The 16,768-nt window shown below is 42.1% G+C and overlaps 1 long non-coding RNA gene across 1 annotated transcript in view; it reads right to left on the bottom strand.

Moving 5' to 3' along the window:
• The window catches only part of LOC122567045, a 22,236-nt gene extending 5,468 nt beyond the window's left edge, over positions 1-16,768 (bottom strand). The window contains exon 1 of the long non-coding RNA XR_006316680.1: positions 7,058-16,768. This is a non-coding gene — a long non-coding RNA (uncharacterized LOC122567045). The remainder of the gene's footprint in view (positions 1-7,057) is intronic.

Below are 16,768 nucleotides of genomic sequence, written 5' to 3'. Positions count from 1 at the left end.
CTCGTCTAATCCAGACTTCAGGTAAGCGACAACTTCAAATAATAACGTTGTCGTGATGTTTTCGATTAGTATAGGTAGTACAAGAAAGTCGTAGCTGCTCCCGAGGTACTCGATATAAATTGCGGTATTATTCCTCACGATGGGTTATTTCAAAGATAGTCATCGGACCTTTGATTACCGATATAGTCACGAACATTCTGCGCATAATTAGTATATTGCACCACCTGCATGCGTTGGACACGCAAATTTTTCTGAAGAATTTCTCAAGTCAGCGAATTTCTCCGGAACGAACGGACACGCTATAATCCATCCCTTTCAACCACACGAAAATACCACCGGTTGTCGTTTGAATGCCTCGTTATTCGATAGAGAATGCATCGATCCATTGTTAGGTAATTGAATGGCATTTCTGCAATCCCCGATTCGTGTCTCGGCTTCATCGATGCCAACAACGCCACCGCGCCGCCACTCCTTCCGACATTGTTACCGTATAACGTATACGCCACCGATAATCTCGAGTACCCAAACACGTTGTCGGATCTCCAGACTAGTGAATTCATATTTCGTGTCGCACAATTATTTCCCGTCGATCAAAATACAGAACCGGTTGCAGCCTGTCCACGATAACCAGTACGATAGTCTCATTACGACATTCAATATCGATATCGAATCTTATACGTTTACCTATACGTTTATGGGGCTTTCCTCTATCTATCGAACGCTTCCGGTGAAATTTAACGCACGTAACGCGTAAAGTCAATTCCGATGACTGATAAAGCAAACTATTCGTGTTCGACGCGATCTTTACCGGGAATCTAGCGACAGAATCACGTAGATTTAAACAACGATTCTTCTACTCCACCCTATAGTATGTCTCCGTGCCACGTAACGACCGTTAAGAAACTTCCGCTGTAAATCCGGTGGATGAGTCAAGATTCCATAGAAGAGACCAGCTCACACGCGATGATACGCATCCGAGAAAGCCGATGCACTCGCCCAACAGAGGCGGTCGCCGAGAATCGTGACTCATCTAATGGCAATCCGACTGTTTTCGCGAATCGTACTTTCTTACGTGTCTCGTTTGCCTGTTGCACGTTTACCAATCAGCTCGTGTACAGAGAAAACGTTGCGTAGCTCTTCGAATAAGCTGCATCGATTTTGGACAACGTTTGCTGATGTAACTCGAGACTGGAACAGTGGGAAATTCCATTATCCGAGTCCCCTTGCGCTTTATCAACTTCCGTTGGCACTTTAGAGGAAGAAAGCGACTGTATCGATTTTAAACCTTGCCGTTACAATTGTTTACATTTTCGAAGTTTCTTTGTAATAGAATTTCGATAATATTTTTTGCCGAAGAATTCCTAACAGAAATGAAATAATATTCCTTTGGGTTTCCATCGGAGGTGATAAATGACGCTAAAACGTTTAATGCTACAGTCTAAGCCATGTGCAAAATCGTATAGGCAGTAGACAGTTATCGCATTTAATTTTGAATTTAACCGAATACAAAGTTCTCGTAGGGTAGAAGGGTTAACAGGAAACCAAGCATATCTAGTGGCTCGAATTTCTTCCTTCTAGAATTTATAGAACCGTAACGTGAATTTACAATGAAAAGTATGCACGAGAAGCAGGACGAACTTTACATCGAATCCTAATTCCAAATCAATACCGACGTCTGACGTACCAAAGAGAAGGCTCCATTTGCTCTTAAAAAAAGAAACTAACATATTTAAGGTTAGAACAAGATTCTGATGAGATATTTGCATATTATCCACTCGGGATTTGAGCAGAGCTTATCAACAACAGCGAAACAAGGCTGATGAAAAGAATTTACTATCTCTTTATTAGCGAATTCCATTGAATATCGTCGGGCAACATTAGATAAAATCAATCGAAAAATCTTACATATTCCAATACGATCGTATTTTAATAATTCAGACGGGAATTCGGAGAAATGCTATAGGTGATATAATGGTGCTATTCCAATGGGAGGAACGCAGATGTATGTTTCAGAACGTAGAAAAGGAGAGAAAAAAATGTTGGCAGAAAGTTAAAAATAGCCGTTCTCTCCTGGTGTTTCTTTCCGTGCACACGTCGTCCTCCGTGCTTCACTCGAGCTTCTTTCAGCCTACGGGCTATCCCCTCAAATATGGCAGAGACACATCGTGAATCGGCGATTATTATTATTTCTTTTAAGCTAGCGTGTAAAGTGGAGTATAAGTCGGATGTAAAATGAAGACGGCGCAGGGTGGATGCCACGTAGCGACGTTAAATTTTAAAACGTCAAATGAAGAGAAGCAACGTTTAACGAGAGAGTGGTCTCGAGTAGTTTTATCGTTCTGCTGTCTTTGTCTGTTCCCTCTTCGGTCCCACGAGAACCTCCGCGCGTCAAGCCGCATTCTTTGAGAATTACACCCGATGAAAAATTAGCAAACCACGGTGGCAAGAGCAATAGCAGCATTAAACAGAGGAAACGTGCTTCTTGCTTCAGCGTTCACGCGTCAAAAACTCGAGGATCGAACGATCCCACGATAAACGCGTCCGTACTTACATCGAGAACAGAATCGAAGTCGACGATTGTGCACACGTAAAGACGAGAACGATTCTTTCACTATGAACACTGTAGCTCGATCTGTCGCACAGTAGGGAGACGAACAGGGCATTCACCAAGCGAACCGTGTCTCTAATTACATTCGAACCAATGTACGAAATCGGTTAATTTCGAGACGATGAGTCAGCCAACATAAAGAAGTAGACGAAGAGAAGACGATTCACCCAAGAGAGAATCCACTGTGGCGCGATGGCTCCGAATCCACACTTACACCGACGACGAAGAGAGGACAGACATATACACACCAAGCGCGCGCGAGCGAACGATACAACACATAGGCAGAGAATTTACGCGACAGCGAGAAGCGAGGGGTCTCGTCTGCCCTTGAAAGTTTTCGTCTACGTGCCTGACCCTCTTTACCCGACACTGAACTGAACTGTCCTTGACGGTCGGAATGGTTCAACGATAGCCAGCAGGAGCAAAGAGCAAACGACAGAGAAGACCTTAAACTAAACCTGCTCCCTCCCCCAGGATGGTGGGGTCCTTAACGAAGCACAAGATGGATATGGAGGGGCGCAATCGAGACTAGTCGGCGCCACTGGACCATCCTGTACGGATGAACGCCCATAACCGATTGTTCTTCGATCTTACGAATTTCAAGGACGTCTACACGAACCAGCTACGAGAAAAAGAAGATCGAGGAATCCTCTTTCCTTTCTTTCTTTCTTTCTTTTACTCTAAACTAATCTATCTTCCCGTTTCTACTTCTTTCTTTCTTACAACACGATGGTTGACGTCATCAAGTTCGCATACCATTTCCGCTCGTTTCATCCAGACGGGATCTACGCGCCTATCGAGACCGCAGAAAAATATTCGAGACGACGCCGGCGAATCGCTTATCTTGTTTTCGACGATTTTCGTCTAATCTTCGAGCGCGAAATTCTTTTATGTACTAAAATAAGGCATGCGAAATTTTGAACCTATCTCCGTTTTTATCTTTGATCTATGAGATCGGCAAATTATTCCGATCTATAAAACCTAGGGTAACCTTATCGCAATAACATTCCAATTAGATGTTCCTTGGAAACTCGTTTCATCTACGTGCATCCTGATCGCGTTGGTTACGGTCAGCTTCTCTGTAGGTGGGGAGCGTATTCCAAGTACACGACACGCATGTACGAGAAAGAATGTAATTCGAACAAAGAAATGCGTTTTATTCTGGTCGTGCTGTATATCGTTGTCTCGCATTCTTAGGAAAGTTACGCATCTGGACGAGCTTGATACCAGTAGAGTCGCTCAATTGGCTCCCGCAACGTCTATTTGAATAACTTCTGACGCGATGGGGACACAAGAGGATTGACCGCATAATCGTTTAAATACCGAAATCGTATAACCGTTAAAAAGAACACAAAAGGAGCGAAAGATAATGTTAAAAGGTTATTGCAAAAATTGCGCGACTTTCCCCGTAGTCTTTCAACTTTATTCGAATAAAACGGAGCAGTAAGTAGTCTCACAGAGGAACGTGCTCCGGTTCCGGTTAAATACTTTGCTTCGATAACGAGAATTCGCGGCAGTACGGTGCGAGGGCAATTGGAAAATTCTGAGATCAGCAATCTCCCCGAAACTACGAATCGGTACACCGCGAACGTCGAAAGCAGCTGCAGCACACTGGCCAGAAAAGAGTCATACACACGTACACACACGAGATTGAGAGAAGGAGAAGTAAATGAACAGGCAGAAAGGTCCACTACGAACTGGAAGATTTCCCGATGACCACGGCTCGGTGTCCAGTAATATATGAAATGTGGAAGAGAGACACAGTGAGGAACGGTGTGTATCCACATCAGTACAAAAAGAAAGCGTGTATATGAATATACACAGAAGCAGATGTATGAACAGACAGACGGACAGAACGACCGACAGACAGAGATGGCAATGTTCGGGAAACGAGCGAGTAGAGGGGGGTGCAGACAGGGGCGGGGCACATCGCGGAGGGCCCCGCGCTCGAGGGAAGGAGGTAGGAGGTAGGACGGAGAAGGGTGCCTAGCAACAGGCCTGCCGGCAGCCGGGCAGAGCAGCGTGATTAAATAAAACCAGCGTCGGGCACGGCGACCCACCAGGCGTTGACATCAGCGCGCACATGTACGAGAGGCCTTTTCGAGTACTCGTTAAAGATAGAGAGAGAAACTCACGCACGAGTCTCTCTACGCACCGACACATCGATTATAGGCATCGTTGGTGTCGGGTATATACCACGAGGCTGTCCCGGTACCGAACGCACGCCTTCGAACCGGCGAATTCCCTCGGCCCACATGACTGACTCGCCGGCTGTCGGCTGCCGGCTGCCGCCTGCCTGCTTCCCTGCCTGCCTTCCTTCACCGGCTGCTGCTCCGTCTCCAGCTTTCGGTTCGCCAACACCAATATGAGCAACGACTTTCTTCGTTTTTCCTTCGCTTTTCTTTCGTGACATATTCACCGAAATTCCAATCCCGATCTCGACCCCGAAAATTGCGAACGAGTTATACGAAAAGTCATTTATGGAGGTGCGAGACACGAAGCGACACCAGCATGATAAAATAATCTTTTTTAATGCTCTGCCAGCCTGAAGTTACCGAACGTAAAAGAGATAAATGAGAGGATTCAAAGAGTTATTTAAAGTTTGACTTTGATAATGACGCAAGTGAGTCGCATGATTGGTGCGAACGTCGAATCAAATGATGTTCCTAATATGGAAATCGTCGAATCGCGTGATCTATAAATATCGGCAAAATATTGATTTTCCAATGAAAAAGATAATGTGTACACAGTACTTGTCGGCTCTTTTATTTGAGTAGTAGCGAAGCGTCAAAGTTACGGAATTATGCGCCTAAGATGTTTTGACAAAAGTCTAACTTGTTCGGCTGTTCAATCTTACAAAACTTCGCATTTTATCGTGGTGAATACCCTTAAATGTGTCAATTAATTAACCACTGTAACAAAGTTATGCCACGTACCAAAAACATCGTTTACTTTCGTTTCGAACTCGAACAACCAGTGTTCCTACATTTTTCGCTTTCGTGGTTTACTTCTGTTTAAACGTTACTAGCTTAAGAGATATCGTCAAGAAGATAACCGGGGACAAACATTAAAAAATTCGATGCACACATATAAATGTATCAAGTTATACGGTTTGCAAAAAAAAAACGTATCAATATGCTACTAAGTACATATTGACACTTGCAATAACACTGCTGCAACGAAGAGATATTGTTGGTTACTCCGATTTTTTAGCTACAACTATCGTTATTTTTACAATTCGAAAAATTGAAATTTTCAGGAAAAGCAGTGATTATACGTATAAAAAAAGTGTATTATAGAGTTCGTTGATTTAAGAAATTATCAAGATAAATTACAAAGTTCTTAATAACGGAAAATAGAGCTCGATTAATAAATAATAATGAAATAGAGCTCATGTTATCAGAAAGGATCTTGATGTTTTTCGGAAATTGCGTACAAGCGGTTAAGAAAGTTCGGGACGTTTGAATATTTTCCCGTCACACATAAATTTTAATACATTATATTATCAGACTTCTCAGAGGTTGATATACTTTAACAGGTACATTTAGCGTATTAGTTTACCGAGAACTGAATTCGTATCCACCACCAACGATTAAAGATTTCGCATGCACAAAAACATACGTTAATATAGACAAAAGTATAAAGCTTTGACTGAAAAAAGAAATTAAAATAATATAGACGAAAAACTGGTTTGTATCTCATATTTTTATCTTAAGTGTCTTGCTTTTCTGCTAAATTTAAAGTAGTTACGTAAAATCAATACAATATTCGTGCTGTATGTTAGAACGAAGAACACGAGTGGTTCAAGTTTTCAACGAATAGCAAAGGGGAGTAGTGTTAAGAGGAAACGACCGTTAAGTGGTATGGCGAATAATCATGCAGTAAAATAGTCCTTTGTACGCGTTACTATCGGACAGTCCCCTTTCTGTATTTTACTTTTTCTTTTTTTACAACATCATATCAAATCACATGTTTTTAATTCTAAGAAAAGGAAAAAAGAAAAAAGAAAGATTCCCGGTCGTACCATATTTCTTCTCTTCCTTTACGGATATAACAGAGTTCTATATCTTACAAGTTAAAGAAAAATCAGAAAAACAAGAAGAAAATAAATAAAAAAAACAAGCTTACAGTTTGAACATGGATTAACGTAACGCGATTAATTCTGAAAATAGACGACGACCTATCGTGTACACGAAGGAAAAAAGAAAAACATAATGATTCATTTTCGAACATACTAGAAAATCAAGTATACTTTGAAAAACATATGATCGAAGAATGTACGTTTAATCGTTGAAGTTGGTTCCTTAAATAGTTAGCCGGTTCATGTTAACGGTTTTCGTGACGCTTGAGCGGTATACTATCGCGGGAGTTGGTTGGTATCAAAGAGCCACGAAGATCGCAAGCTCGTAACAATGAAATGAGTAAAGCGAAAACAAGCGAACAATTTACCTGACTGATGTGCACGTGTTTGTCTCTTCCGGTGAACAGCGAAAACGAGGTTAGCCGACAGGGTAATCGGCTGCGCACCACTATTACGTGACGTTTCCTCGTTTCTTTTCGCCACATCGATCGCCATTTCTTCTATCGAATTCCGGTCGACATCACCAAAAAAAAAAACTGTTGAAACACTGTTGTCCCTCGAGGTCTCGAAATCGAAAGATCGCTTTCGGAATTCGGAATGCGGCGTAAACCAGCATAAAAGCCGGCACGCGTGACAGGCGCGACTGCAAATTATTTTCGACGCGACTTTTACCCCCGGTACTAAAAGATCCGTTTCTCGTCATTTCTTTTTTTTTGTGCGATTATCATTGCTTTTTCCTTTCTCTTTACTTCTTTTCAAAGTATATATTACACCATCTGCGGAAATCATAACGAACAACTTTCCACGAAAATTCCCATCGAATTGATCTTCCGGCACGTAAACGTATGACAACTGACCATCTTCGTATTTTTTTCAATCTTTCTCTAAAGTTCATACTATTTCAATTAAAATGAAAGAAGTAGAAGGAAAAGAAGAAGAATAGAACCGAAAGGGAGCACGTTTCTGGCAACAAAATCAAAATCATCGGGAATCAGTGGGGATCAACTTGCGAAATTCCGAATTACAGACTTATACAAAGATACCGACGTCTTTCAAGCTCTCACTCTCTATCTCACGCAACACGCTCTCTATCTCGTTCATGGCCGGTGGAAATGGCCGCGTTTTAACACGTCACCAAACACTCGACAATTCGCTCGCATACCGACATACGTGGCAACGAATGATACGCACTTACGGATTCATGGTTGGGTAGACTTTCGAAGAAGATGCTCATCAATCATATGAAACACGTTACAAAGGGAAACTGATAGACTGGTTATTTGGAGAATAAACGAGACAAAAAAAAAGGAACCGTACGTGCAGAAAGGAGAATACGAAAATTGAGAAAAAGTACGCGGAATAATAGACGGACGACAAATAGAGAGAAACAACTAGCGAGGACAGAATCGGTGGACGGTGATGCAGAAGAATCTCCGATTGGAGAGCGGACGCAGAACGATGTGCGAAAATACCTCTTTCACGAACAGCCGGCGACGAACTGGCCGATTGGCCGTTGCACGGGGCGCAAAACTGCCGGTCTCGCAGCGCGCCGCTACTACCCGTCCTGCACGATGTAGACCCCACTAGGCGGCCCGATCCTAGACGAGCGCGCACGAGGCCGATCGGAGCTAGCCGAATTCGACCGGAAGCCCACCGTACCGAGAACCGCCGAAGCGCGTCGAACCTTTGTACTTTCCGCCCATCTCATCGGGAATTCCTGTCGGAATCGCCACGGTCGATCCTTTATCCGTGCGTGCAACTCACAGCCCAGCCTCTACGAATGTCTAAGTGTCGCGGGACCACCGACCCGCGGGATTTATCAACATTTAGCGCTTCAGCTTCTCTTCCAAAATCGTGGATCAACATCCTTGCACGCCGAAACTAACTGCCACTTCCCTACAGACCGCAACCACATTTCAAATAATTTTGAATGTACCAGTTTGGACCAAAACTACAATCATTCGATTGATTTTTGTGAGGTTAAACGTCAGATCTCTAATAATATATTTATCTAATAATATATTTTCGCCGTTCATCGCGTTAAAAGTAATCTTGAAAATCGAACACTTTAAAGCGACACATCGTGTCGCTCGAATTTCATTTCCACGTGAATAGGAGGGCGTAGGAAATGTTTCTATTTGTTGGCAAAACTATCGATCAAGGAAATTGTTGCAGCGGAACGCGCACACTCGAGGGCTTCGTTTCGTCACGACACTAATGCCTCGATATTCCGAAGACTCTGCAGTATACGTGTACGGATATATGCACATAGTCTTTAGTCGTATTATTACGCGATCTTGTGCAATTGGAGGCGCCCGGCGCCAGCCTCTTTCTTGCCTCATAGAAATTGCAATGCTCGCAAAGTAATACCACCGTATCATCGTTTCGATATTACTTCACCCTTTCTATATCTCGGGGAAGATTGCGCGTCCAATTATCAGAGAGCTTTTAAAGTGTTCCGAGATCGAAGGTAAATGGAAATGTATGCGATGGACGGGCGAATAATATAAAACTCCTTTCGACACAAAGAGAAGAGGAGAGAGAGGGGGGATAGGAGCGGCTCTTTAAAGAGTCGCGGGAAATCAAAACGTTTTCATTGAATATCAATTAATAAATCAGCCAATCGACCTGACGGGATTTTTAGTTTACAACACGAACCGGTTTCGTACAAAGGAACTCTTTTGTCTCGTTATGCAGCACGCGACGATCGAGACCTTAAAAGCCTTATATTTATCCGTGCAACTGAATTCATTTAGCGATAAAACTTTACGACCACGCGTTTACAGCTGTCCACTCAGAAACATCGAGTGACTACAAAAGTATAGGATACAGAGATCCACTTTCAGAGAATTTCAAAGGAAATCGATAATCTAGGATGTGATTGTGGACAGAGAATGGTCGCGAATATAAATGCAACGGCGATGGAAGGAAGATTAATCTCGAGTTGATTTTAAAGCTGTTGATTATTAAACGTGAACAAAATTATCACAATTATGAGATGCCGTGATATTTTCGTTAGGAAAGGTAGAAGTTGCATGGTTCTGTTAGCACAGCTACTAGCAAATAAAAGTATTCCAAGCATTGGCATAAAAAGTTCCGACGAATTTCAAGGGATTCTTCGAATAAGATGTAAAAAGCACTAGCAGTTAAAATCGCGAAAACCATGAAAAATCTTCACCGTTAGTTCGAACGTGTCTAAATTCTCGTTCTCGCAGGAGTGAGAAGAAAATGAAAAAGCTAGCAAGGTCTGGCAGGATTGCATGTAATTTCATTTGGATCCGGTGGACGTCGCAATTTGAGAAACCAGGTGGTATCGTTTGATGTGCATGGACTGCGGCAGTAGAATTGCAGAGATGGCTGGTGATGGAGGACGAGCCAGTGGGGTGTCGAGGGGAGGGGGCTAGGATGACTGGAGGCAGATAGGCGACAAGGGGATGGGCCTGCAGTGGGGACGGACGGAAAGAGAAGTATCGAGAGGAAGCGAGAAAGGGATAAAGGGATAACGAGGAGGAAGAAAGAAAGGGAATCGAGAGAAACACACGCAGGCTAGATGGAGAGAACGATCATTTCCCGTGGAAGGGGAACGTGGGAGAGAAGGAGGGAGGGAGAGACTGGGTCCTTCACCCGACGAACGAACCGAACGAATAGCTCGTCGCGGGTGCTGCTGCTTGCGTTTTGCTTGCCGCTGGACTGCTTGGCTGCCAGTCTACTTCGAACGATTATTATCGTACTGATCTGGCACAATGCATGAAACATTACATGCAACGTTCGTACTGCCGTTATCCAGCTTTCGACACCGTGCATGCACTATCACCATCGCGAATCAACCACTGCGTTCTCGCTCGTGAAACTTTCAAGCTCGGCTTCTCCTTAACACCTGTGTCATCTTTCGGAGAAGAACCATATCCTCCGACCGAGGTGTCAGTTAGTAATTACTAGACAGGTCGCCATAATATACCGGTAAGAGAGTATCGTGTGAATACTCTGCAGAGATCAGATATTCATACGACTCCTCTGGAGCTCGATAACATTCTACGTTCGTTAGATGTCGGACAGCCAGATGGAAATACGAATAGTTATTGTCGCCGGACGAGAGACGCGATACGAGAACGAGAGACAGGTTCTATATTCTGAGAAACGATCGGACTCCTCAAAGATTAACGACTTATACAAACATGTCGGTACACGCGTCCATATTCGTGAACGATAGGTCTTACAACGTGCTTATAGAACCCGGCGAGGGTAAAGCTGTCGCGAAAGAGATACCGAACGTTTTCTATGGACGATTCTCGTGCGAGCAATACCGTCACCAAGCCCGGCTCTACGTGTACTATCGCTGTCTTTCCCTCTTAAGGACGGCATTCGTTAAACTACAAGGATACATCTCATCGCGAAACGGTCTGTGTACACCGAGCGTATCTAGAAATATTTTGTTCGACCATTCTGCCGACGACTTATATAGGAAAAGGTAGCATATTTATGCGTACGTATATCCCTACGATGAATGCAATCTTGTAGAATTTTAACAAGAGGAAGTGTCAGTGAAACGTCCATTAACTTTGTATGTCGACGACTAGGAATGGTATCGGAAAAGCCGTAAAAAACCATGCAAACGCGTTCATTGTTATGCTAGCCCGATTCAACGCTTTATTCATCGATGATTCACCATCGCAGTAATGAAATCAACTATCTCCGACACAGGCCGAAGACATCTGGATACGGCCCGGTTGAAATAACGTATAAACCCGAATGTCCCTTTCGATCGTTAGCTATTACTCTATCACTCTGCTGAAACAATGACGAGTCGAATGGAAATTGCATATCGACGGCTGATCAAACGTAGGCCACATCTACTTCCCTCGTGTGGAACACAAACGCGAACGAGGCCCCATTGCTCTTTGATCGCGCTTCTAGGTCGATTTTCCAGTAAATAGGTTCAAAAGGAACTCGGTCCAATCTCGTTGATTGCTTAATGGGAAATCAAAGCTGATTTGTACATTAGGCAATTATTTAACCTGGAAACTACCAATCTATTATCAGATGCAGTAAATTGCGGTACACGATATGGTAAGCAATCTATATACGTACGTACATATCTATATCCGTCAATTATTTTATCGATCCTTCTACCTTACGTTTCTCCAAAAATTTTGCTGCACAAGTTACCCATTACCTTCTATGAAATAAGCAAAAATTCAACGCAAGTAAGTAATTTGCTAAGATTTGCCAAATGGGTTTCGAAATTTCGTAAAACGGCCTCTGTCGCGAATCCTATTTCTTCTAAATTGCCATTGTTTCATCCTATGGAATTTCTTTTCGGGTCCTTTTCTCTATTTCGGAGCAACATACCGCGAGAAAGACGTGCAAAACGTTCCTCTACTCCTCTCTGTTTTTCCTTCTTCATTATTCTTGATTCTCTCCGTGCTTTATCTCGATTCCTCCTAGCGTCCTCCACCTGCTATCTCTGTCGAACCACAGTAAATTCGCATCGGCCATCAGCCGGTGCCAATAACGTACCAAAGCAGATGGAAGATGTGGTGAGGGTTTGGTGGTTACCCCGACGTTGGTGGGGGTAAGGGATACTTACTGTCTGCAGGGCCGTGTTCATCAATCAACGCACCCTACTCCTACATATGATCGCGTTTATACTAAAGTGTTATCATCGATATCGTGCTAAGATTTCATCTACTGTGTATTTCAATAGCATCTGGATAATGAAGCAACGTTCTCGACGTCAGATAAAATGATATCACGATATAACGGCGAATCACTGAAAACCCGACAAAAACATAATTGAAGTTTACCTCGATAATCGGTCACATCTCGCATCAATGAGTTGGAACAAATTCGACAGTTGCGAAGCTACAGCGCAACGCTTGTATTAATGATATGAAAACTTTCATTCCGATAAAATGAACTTCGAAGGAAAGTATCGGTCGAGGTGTGCTTTTTTCACCATTTAAGCGGATAATTCAAAGTCAAGTGCACACACTTGTCTCTCCGGGAGTTAATTTGTCGTGCGTTTGAACGCGATCATCGTGCCGCCATGCCTTTGAGCCGCTCCTCCATGTCGCACAGTGAAACTTCGTTGCACGCGTTCGTGTATTATGCTTTTTTTTCTTCTCTTCTCGTCTGTGCAACTTTGTCTATATGCGACTGCTACGCATGCACGTTCCCGCGAACATAGCACTAAATCGAACTAGCTGACCGTACTAAAAACATACGCGAGAAATATATCTTCCTGACGGCGGAGTGGTTAATCTTCGGGTGTTGAACCAAGATTTTGGTATAGTAGTTGGGCGTTTCTTGTAAGTGTCTAGTTATAGGAAAAATTACTAATATAAAATGGCAAAATTCTTTTGTTGAAAAGTGGGGTAGTTCGAAAGAAGTGGGAAAAACGCGATCGAGGAAGCAGCATGTTAATTTTAACGAGTCCAGAGACGTTTGGAATTCGTAATTACATTCTACAAAGTTGAAAGAAATTCTCTACAAGTTATTCGTTGCTTCCCTGCCACAAAATTTCTTCACGCGTTTAAAAAAGTTATTAAAAAGGTTATTTTGGGGAAAGGTAACGAAAAAAAAATATATATAAATATAAATAATATATAATATATATAAAAACGAGTGAAATTTAGATTCCAACTAAACTCTAAAGTAAAAAAAAATCTACTACGGTTCTCATTCTCTACCGAGACGTTTAACTTTTTATTATTCTTCGCCTACAGACATCATCCTTATGCATAAAGCCTTCTACCAGTCACCGTTCGCATTTCCACTCACGATTCACTGTTAGTGTTATTTAATTAAAAGAAAATACAATACAAAGACCTCTTTCATCTCCGCTAGAACCACTAATACAAGGATAATTATTTCTTTGAGAAATTACGCTACTAGTACCGACTAAAGGAATTAATTTTTTATAATACTTCAGTCAGAATGGAGGCTGAATAGCTTCTATTTCTTTTATTCGTCGCAAAAATGCTGCAACATACTTAGATAGACATACACACGAGACGGCAGAAAGCGACATTATCTTATTAAACACTACTTTTTTCAAGCCCGAGTGCAACGTGAAACGATCGTCACAATGCTCGTTCTTTGGAACGACCCTGACAAAGTCTGACTAGACGGCCAGACAACCGCGAGACAAGCTTAACCATTTCATGAATACTCTGACGACTCTATACGTTTCTTGCCACGACTTAGTCATTTCCGATACCGGCGAACGGGGAAATCCGTGCATGTTCCTAAATTATCGTTCTATACGCAAACAGAAATGGGTATATTTCCTATTACGAGTCGAATATTTCGTGTGAACATTTATTTTATACGATATTTTAAAAATGAAAAATTATTGCATAGGCACAAGCAATGTACAATTGGTGCTCCGTTCTTTCCTCCTCGCTCGTTGTGACTTAGAATATTCAGAGTTTACGTTCAAGGACGATAAGATATATGACTTGAATGACAAGATTTTGCTAGAATGAACATTTTCATTACAGAGAGCCACAAATTTCGTACGATAAGCCCTGCCCCTGCCCGGTTTACTCCACCGCAAAACGACTATGCGAATTGCGCAAGCGTGATGCAGTCCGTAGTTTAGGCGTCAGCAATAGACAAGTAGGTAGGCAGTAAACCTGCAGCAAGGTACAAAGAGAGCAAGAAGGTAGAAAAGAGAAATTCTCGTAACGCGCGTTCTCGGAACAACGGATGAAGGAAAGTGCAGAAAGAAATAAGTAAAGAAAAAGGATAGGGAAAAAATGATGTGGGAAGGTTAGAATAAGAAGGAGCGAGAGAAATGGAAAAAGAAGGAAAGAAAGCAGAAGGAAAAAAGAGAGCATTGGTAATGCAGTGATACGCAGCGGCAGCAGTGGCGCCGAAAATGCAATGCGGTGCGCCAGAACGACGGCGTCGGCGTCGGGCGTGGCGGATAACTGACCTCGACTCGTCTAGCCCGGCCGCCCCTGACGCCGCACCGTTTCCCACCAATTTTACCCCGATCCCTCTGTTGCACCTTCGTGCCATTGCTCCCCCACTATCGCGACGTCGAATACCACCACTATGCACCACCCGTTTGAAACTTTTTCTCTCTACTCTCCACTCTCTACTCTACTCTACTATATACACATTTACCCTTTTCTCATTCCATCCCCCTTTCTCTTTTTTTTGTGGTAGAGCTTTCGTTCTTCTCGTCCTACGGTCAAATGGTCGCGTTACCCCTCCAGCAACGACCTTACTCCCTCTACACCTGTTTTACACCCGGTGACCCCCACCCTTTCATTTCTCTCGTACTATCTCTGTTCAATTCTTCTCTCCTCTACGTTCGCGTCTACTCTTCTCGTCTCGTCGCGGCCTTCCGCGCCCCTGGAAGATCGGCAGACAGCAGTCTGACTGTCTGGTTGCCCAGCAACGCGCCGTTGCCCGTCGCCGTCGATGAGAGATGGTGAATTTAGCGATAGTTTCGTGCTGCATCTTGCATGAGCAAATGTTAGTATCATAGGCCGGTAGGGAAAAAGTTGGATAACATCATTATCGGCACAATAGGTAGAATCTAGGTACTTTGCAATGAATCGCGAATCACTTTTCCTTTATTGAGATCATTTAAATAATAAGCTGTTTTCATCAGTATTTTAACGATGGATATATTTGGAAAAATTATAATACAATGCGATTAATGTTGTGAAAATTCTTGTATCCTAGTTTCCTTGTATCGTCTAATATTTTCCCTTAACGTTAGCGATTTGTATGTTAAACGGTACCTAGTAAAGGTAAATGAGTTCGTTCCTTCGAGTCCTTCCTTTGTAGTGAAGTATTTGTTGAAACAAGCAAATGTTACTGGTGGAATAATCCAAGAAAGAGACATAATGGTTCACATTATTGTTTTAGTCTAGAAGTAAATTATGGTTTTTACAAATCTATTTTGTAGGAGAAAAAGGAATTATGATATATGCAAAAGAAGATTTTGAAACTCTATTGCGAGAAACATATACAGTTAGGAAGGCGTCGAACCAGTTCGTTGGTATAATGACCTGCACTCATAGCTTTCGCATTCTTTCTTTGTCTTCTTCTAGCTGACGAGAAATTGTGTTGACCGAATCAACGCTGGGTAAAGCAGTCACAATATATCGTATCGGAGAAAGTCGTGAATGGTAGCACGGTAACATGGAACACGATATTGGTTAACAATACGCCTTGGTATGTGTATGCATATAGAGGTATTCATCAGTCAATGATTGAGCAAGTTAAAGCCCTTCTATTGATACATGGTACATGTGGGTGCTAGTGGCCGTTGTACATCGGCGCTTATAATGAAACAGTACGCTGTAAATGACATTTCTACAACGTGTTAAAGTTAAACTTGCCGTGATTACTATATTTATTGTTTTCTTGAAAGTTACCTTTTTACGTTTAAAAGATACAAAATTTAAAGAATCGATACTATAATATTGTAGCGCATTCTCAAAATAACGGTCCATTGTATTTTTTCTTTACATTTGTTTGCAAAGTTACTTCCAGTTTTTAAAATCAAAATCGATCAAGAACGACATCCAAAATTATAATACAGATGGCAAACATTTATCGACTGTATAACTAGTTTATTCGACAACAACATTCCTTTGTTAGAAACCAATTCTTCAGCTAATAAGGTTCGACTGTGTGTGACTCATAACGCAACTGAGTGACTCAGACCCTGAGATTGTTAGCAATGTTTCGAGAAGACGTGGCATCCGAACCTGAATCATAAGAGTATCGCTAGAACTATCGAATACCTGTATCTAGTACCGGACATACACCCCATATCTATATTATCTTTTTATAGCGTAAAATCTATATCAAATAACATATCAACTCATTCAATAAAAAATTAAATACCAAAACTTGATATTCGTCGATATTTATTTAATTATTAAGATGTTTATCTGAGTATTATATTTATTTTGTGTCAGAATTATTCATCAGAGGTTGCAACAGTTATTTGTGTAACGTTAATAGTCATTGGTCAAACTGGTCGTGAATCATTTCGATACTTGTTTTATTATATAGACTTTTTTATTATCATTTTAGTTACGCCTGATTCT

The sequence above is a fragment of the Bombus pyrosoma genome, linkage group LG4 (assembly GCF_014825855.1).
Source record: "Bombus pyrosoma isolate SC7728 linkage group LG4, ASM1482585v1, whole genome shotgun sequence".
NCBI lineage: Eukaryota > Metazoa > Arthropoda > Insecta > Hymenoptera > Apidae > Bombus > Bombus pyrosoma.
Note: the sequence above shows the minus strand (reverse complement) of the source record. Positions and strands in the feature narration are given on the sequence as shown.